Here is a 6,283-nt window from a genome sequence, read left to right as displayed (position 1 = left end):
GGATTTCAGTTTCGCTGACTAACATACAGATCAAATTCACTGCCTCCATGCATAATAATTTTTAAATAATCAACTATCCATACTAATGAACACTTCGTTGCGCTACGCAGGACGTTAGCTAAAATCTCATTTTAGAAAATGAGATTTATGTAAAAAATATTGATTGAAATGAATTTTCAACGTTATTTTCCTTCAACTAAGATTAATACCTGAATATCATGGCGTACGCTTTGCATGTCTATATTTGTTCAAAAAGCTATCATATCATTTAATGAAATGTAGTTCATCATCTTTAGGATTCAATTAGCTTCTTATTGATATCAATCATGTCCTTCTTTGAATTCAATTTCACTTTTCAAATGTAAGTATATGCCGCGTGTGAAAATGTGGATTTAATGTGGCAATTTGGGGATCGTCCCACTTTGTCCGGTCCAGATTTTCCCTAGCTGCATTCCCTTTTGGTGATTGGCTAGTCGTTGATTGGCTGTACGGCTATTGATTAGTAATTGGGTAATGAGTTATGCTGTTTTATTTGTTACCAAATTTGCATCAATAATTGGTTGAATAATTTGTAGCACTTGATTAGCTACATAGGTTTGGTCATTGATTGGATAATTGTTTTCCATCAAAGTTTTCCCAAATACGGGACACTTAACCAGTAAATTACCTAATATGGACATGGATAATCACATTTCTTATTTCTTGAAACAAAGTTCTTCTTTTATACGCAATGTGGAATAGTGTATATATGTTTTGGACTTAGCAAATGATGCTTTTAAATAGCTTTGTCTTTTTACATTTCGCTGATTACAGAAGATTATTTCAATGTGCTACATTAAGCTATTGTTTCAATATTTGTTTACAACTATTATTTATCATTATGATTTGTGCTCTTGAGCGTTCAGCAGTTCCCTTTGTGCATTAGCTCACGTTGATTCTTTGAGATACAAACTGATATTCACTATTATTTATTCATATTATTCGAAAAGATATCTCTAACCTATGACGCAGAAAAAAGCAGAAGCTAGTGATGAACCCTGAAGAGTGAAATAAAAGAAAATAGAATTGACGGTCTTGTTCTTAACAAATTAAATATTTCATTCTCTTTTGTTTTCAGTTTTGTTTGGTAAAATGATTTCGAAATGCAACAGATTTTTTTTTAATCTGGAATGTTGAACATTTGGTTATCATCGTATTACAACAATTGCAACTTGATTGTTTAGTCAACTCAGTAGTCGGTTTACTTTAGATATTGAAAAACAAATTTAATACAGTTTACACAAAATATACAATCACAGATGTTTATTTTAAACAAAATTCCAGCAAACAATGATTTATATAGAAATCTGATAAAACAACTGTTTTCTAAATTTGATATTTATAGAAGGAACAAATACTATATTGCATCAAAATTTCATTCCTATCTGTTTAATTTGACTAATTCTCATTTCAGAAGGCACCTAATCAAAGAAATTACGTTTAAAACATTTTAAGGCTTACGAATGCTTTAAGCGATAAAGCCAGGAACAAATGTTATTTGAAGAAAATACCTCTTCGCTCGATTCTTTAAACATTTGGGATAAATCTTCACGAAATCAATTTACTTGCATACTTATTTATACTGTATATTTTATTTCTCTTCTTTAGATTTGCACTAATATCTCATATTTCTGCCATCGCTGCCTTGCGAAAAATGGCCAAAAATTATTTGTCATAATTTCTGCTTTCTTTGAATGGTGGTTGTTTACAATAATGAATGATGGTGTTATGGAGAGTTTCAGCGGAAATTGCCCAGTAATTGTGGAATAAATGCTTCTAAAGTTAGCACATTGTGCCTAGTTTAATACTTAGGAATGTCGTCCATCTGAAAATTCCACGAAACAGAACTAAGATGCGTGATTTGGGCATTTGATGAAAGTGGGCATTGAAAATGAACAACTTGGTGCAATATTTCACTTGTTTGGGAATTCCATTTTTCCTTCATTATCAGCCCGTAATGATTGCTTCGATGGAATTTGTTTCAAAACAAGCTGAAATGGAAATATATACTTCAACGTGCTGGTTTCTGTTTGTTTATTTTTTCGTTATGCTAATATTTGTTGATTTTTCAACGTTATTTACCATCAACATTGATTAATACCTGATTGTCATAACGTACGCCTTGAATGTCTCAATTGTTTGAAAAAACAGTTACTACATGGAATATTATGCTGTTTATGACTATTACTATACAATTAGTCCAAACTTGTCTCTTTTTGAATTAATTTTTTGTTTTTAGTTGTAGCTGATTAACACATTTGAAAATGTGGTTTTAATGTAGTAGGTTGCGATAACAATTGTATAGAACAGTAATGAAAGTAAAGAAATTAACAACTGATCACAACTAAATGTCAAAATGTATATTTCCCAATCTTTTGAGATATTTACTTAGAATTTTAATAAAAGTAATGGAATGTTGTTAGATAAGCGCAGCGTAATTGCATTTGTAATAATTGAAAGACTAAAAAAGAAGTACTGTGCAGGACTGACGTCCATAAATTTGTAATAACACGCAGTCGCTGATTTTTTGAAAGATTTTATAAAACAAATAGTTTTCAAATATCACATTTATAGACGTAACAAATGTAACATGATATAAAAATTAAATTCCCATCTCGTCATGTTGACTTATCCTCATTTCAGAAGCGCAATGAAAGAAATTACGTTTAAAAAATTTTAAAGTTTAAGAATGCTGTAAACGATAAAGAACAGTCAAGAACAAAGTTTCTTTGTTCAAGATACTTATCTTGGCTGAATTCTGTTACCGTTTGCGAGAAATCTTCACAAAAGCATTTTCTTTGTATACTTATTTATTCTGTATATTTCATTACCTCTCGTTTTCTTCCCACCTAATATCCCATTTAGTTTCCGGTTTCAAAGTAATATCTCGACAAATAGTGAAGCAAAGACATTTGAATAGAATAGACAAACAGTTTGGCCACGTTCGCTGTTGTTTTCTAATTTGTTCTGATCGATTTTGTACTTTTCGAAGGGAATCATTTAATCAAAAATTTTCTAAATTTCACGGGCTGTAGCTTTTGGAATTTCATGAATAACTGCTTGAATTTTACGAATAACGCTCTTGAAAATTTTGAAATTTTTGATTGAACGAAAATTCCTATATTTTTTAATTTTGAGCAATCCAATTTTTCTTCACATAGATTCATAAACAACAATAGGTTTATGATGAAGTTTCCATGAGTTTTTAAATCTACATTCGAAAATGGATAGATCTACATTCAATAATATAACATTAAATTTGAATAAAAAGTAATAACTTTCATATATAAGTAAATATTGGCTTTGTAACTATGTCATTATGCTATTACTGACTAAAACTGAAATCATTCCACCACAAGCTATGGCACATTCTACTTCCTCAGACTTCCGCTTGACCCACTTTCAAGAATGTTATCCCAATGGTTATTCAGTTTATTAGTGTGTAGAATAGCCATCAAGCAGCGCGTTCAACTCTCCTCAGTATCATCTACAATTACAAGGTAGGTTACGTTTCATTACTGAGCTCCCGATCTGATTATGTTTGAATGATTTCAATGAACCTCTTACCTCTTAGTCAGAAATTAAGTGTGAACATTATTATGTAAGCTAAATGTGCATATCATTTCAATAATATGCAGTGACTGATTAAATGTATAAGCTAGTAAACTTATTAGATAGGAAATTTCAAATTTACAGTAGAAATAATGTAATCTACGATGAATGTTCCCGTAATTCTTAAATCTGCAGCCCAATCCATCAATAAAATTTTGAAAAATGAAAATTAAAGCTTGAGTGATGCAGTAATCTCTAAACAAAAATGGGGAATATGTTATTCAAATTTGAAAATATTTTTGGTGAAACCTTTAAATGTTTTTATGTAAAGTTCAGCGTAATGACTTTCTATGCATGCTTATATATTTATTTCATTTTATTTCTCCTCATTCCATTCTTACTAATATCGCATTTTTCGGCCTTCGCTGTACTGCGAAAAAAGGTCAAAAATGTTTTTTTCGAAATTACTACTTTTCTTGAATGGTGGATATTCAGAATATTAAAGATGGCGTTATAGAGAATTTCAGTGGAAATTGACAAGTAGTTTTGGAAAAAATGGCCTCTGAACTTTGCGCATTCCATCTATCTTAATACACTTAATACGTTAATACTTGTGCAATCTTATTAATCTGAATACAACTTCATACAGGTATGCTGCACATCTGTAACCACAGCGAAATGGAACCAGGATGCATGATCTTCAGCGAATGTAGCATTTCTGACACTTGAGTGAGTTATGCATTCAACTTGTGCTGCCTTGTTCAGTATTTTGCTTGTTTGAACAATCCATTTTTCCTTCATTTTCTGCCGGTTTTGATTAATTTGTTGAACGTTGTTTTAGAAAAATCTGAAACGGAAAAAAATACTTCAACATTCTCATTCTCTATTAATTTATCTTTTTATAATGCTTGATTGAAATGAATTTTAAAGTTTATCTTCCTTCAACATGGATTAATCCCTGAATGTCAAAACGTACGTCTTGATTGTCTGAATTTGTTCGAAAAAAAGATATAGTGGATGGTTTTTATTATTCAATTAGCTTCTTATTGATACCAAACATGTCCTTCTTTGAATTCTGTTTCGCTTTTCAATTCTAGCTATATGCCGCATGTGAAAATGTGCTTTTACTGTGGCAGTTTGCGATACCAATTGTATGAAATTGTAATAAAAGTAAATAAATTAAGAATTCATCACAACTAAGTGTGCCCTTCATTGTATTTTTTTCAATAGTTTGAGATATTTACTGTTCAGTAAACGTAATGGAATGTTACTATAAAAGGGCAACGAATTCATTATTGCAATTGTATATTATATGAAATTATATGAAAACAGTACTGCGATCACAAATTTTGAATAATATGCAATCGATGAGTTTTTGCGAAATCTGATAAAACAACTGGTTTTCAAGTTTTACATTTGTGAAACGGATAAATGCAATATTGCATAAAATTTGCATTCCCATCTCTTCATTTTGACTAATTATCATTTCAGAACCGCAATTCATCAAAGAAATTACGTTTAAAAAATTTTAAGGTTTAAAATGCTGTAATCGTTAAAGAAAACTCAGGAACAAATTTTATTTACTTTTGAAACCTTTTTCGATCAGTTCTTTATCTTTCTCAGAGGCAACTTAACGAAACGCATTTCCTATTATAGGGACGACTGAACTACACAAGTGTATTTGATTCCGGGTCTAGTAACCATTTCTCCCAGTGAAGACCGTCTAGTGGTTATCATCGAAATTTCATTGGTTGTCCCGTAGATAAATTTCATTGGCTGCGTTGCCCAGAGTAGCGACTGCTTAACTCTAATTTTCCTATGCTAACAGGACATGTAAGGCACATTCTTTATGCAAATTCGTCAGCGAACACCATGTTTCAGTTCAATAAAGTTTACTGGGGTACATCAGAGCAGCAACCAATTAAATACAGGGTGATGAAGTAGACAGAGTTCTTTGGGGAAATCATCTCTACCCCTCCCGACCTATTACCCCACTTTGAAGGGCTTAAATTGCGCCTTCTCCGTTCTCACCAACATTCGAGACTATCCCTCATTCTTTCTTTCTATCGTTGCTGTATTTTACGAGTCCGATCTTTCTAGTCCTTCACTTTCACGACATTTGTTGATACGTGAGTGATCTTGATATGATGCTGCCTCTTCGTAATATTGACGGCGCCGGACACTTCTTAAATAAATTGATCACAACGACGGCATAAGTACCAACTCTCAACATTGACAACCTGGAATTATGGCTCATCCACCTCGAAAACTTTCACTTCCAGCAAGTCGTTGGTGAGGTTTGAAAGCTGCACATGTCACTTAGCGCGATGCCTGAAGAAGCAGCCTGCGAGTTCCAGGACTTTCTCCTGATCGCTTGATTTCTGTGGTACTGATTCACCCGTGAGCTTTGTGCGGTGCCCATCGCTCTTTAACCCTTTTGAGGACGTATTTCCAAAAGACCGTTTTGTTTTACATGAACACAGCATACAAAGCATAAAAAGGAAATAAAGAAGATGAAATGAAGAAAAGTGAAAAAATTCTATAATTATTTAGTTAAAGTATACTTCAAAAATAAAATTAGAGAAAGAATTAATAATTGAAAATACAGTAATATGCATTACTGAAATTGCTAAATTATCGATAAGAAGTTTACTAAGTAATTCCCACATGAGATTGTGGCACATTAATATCC

Source organism: Trichinella spiralis (assembly GCF_000181795.1).
Source record: "Trichinella spiralis strain ISS 195 chromosome Unknown Scfld2089, whole genome shotgun sequence".
Classification (NCBI taxonomy): Eukaryota; Metazoa; Nematoda; class Enoplea; order Trichinellida; family Trichinellidae; genus Trichinella; species Trichinella spiralis.
The sequence above is the reverse complement of the archived record's forward strand: the minus strand, read 5'-3'. Positions refer to the sequence as shown.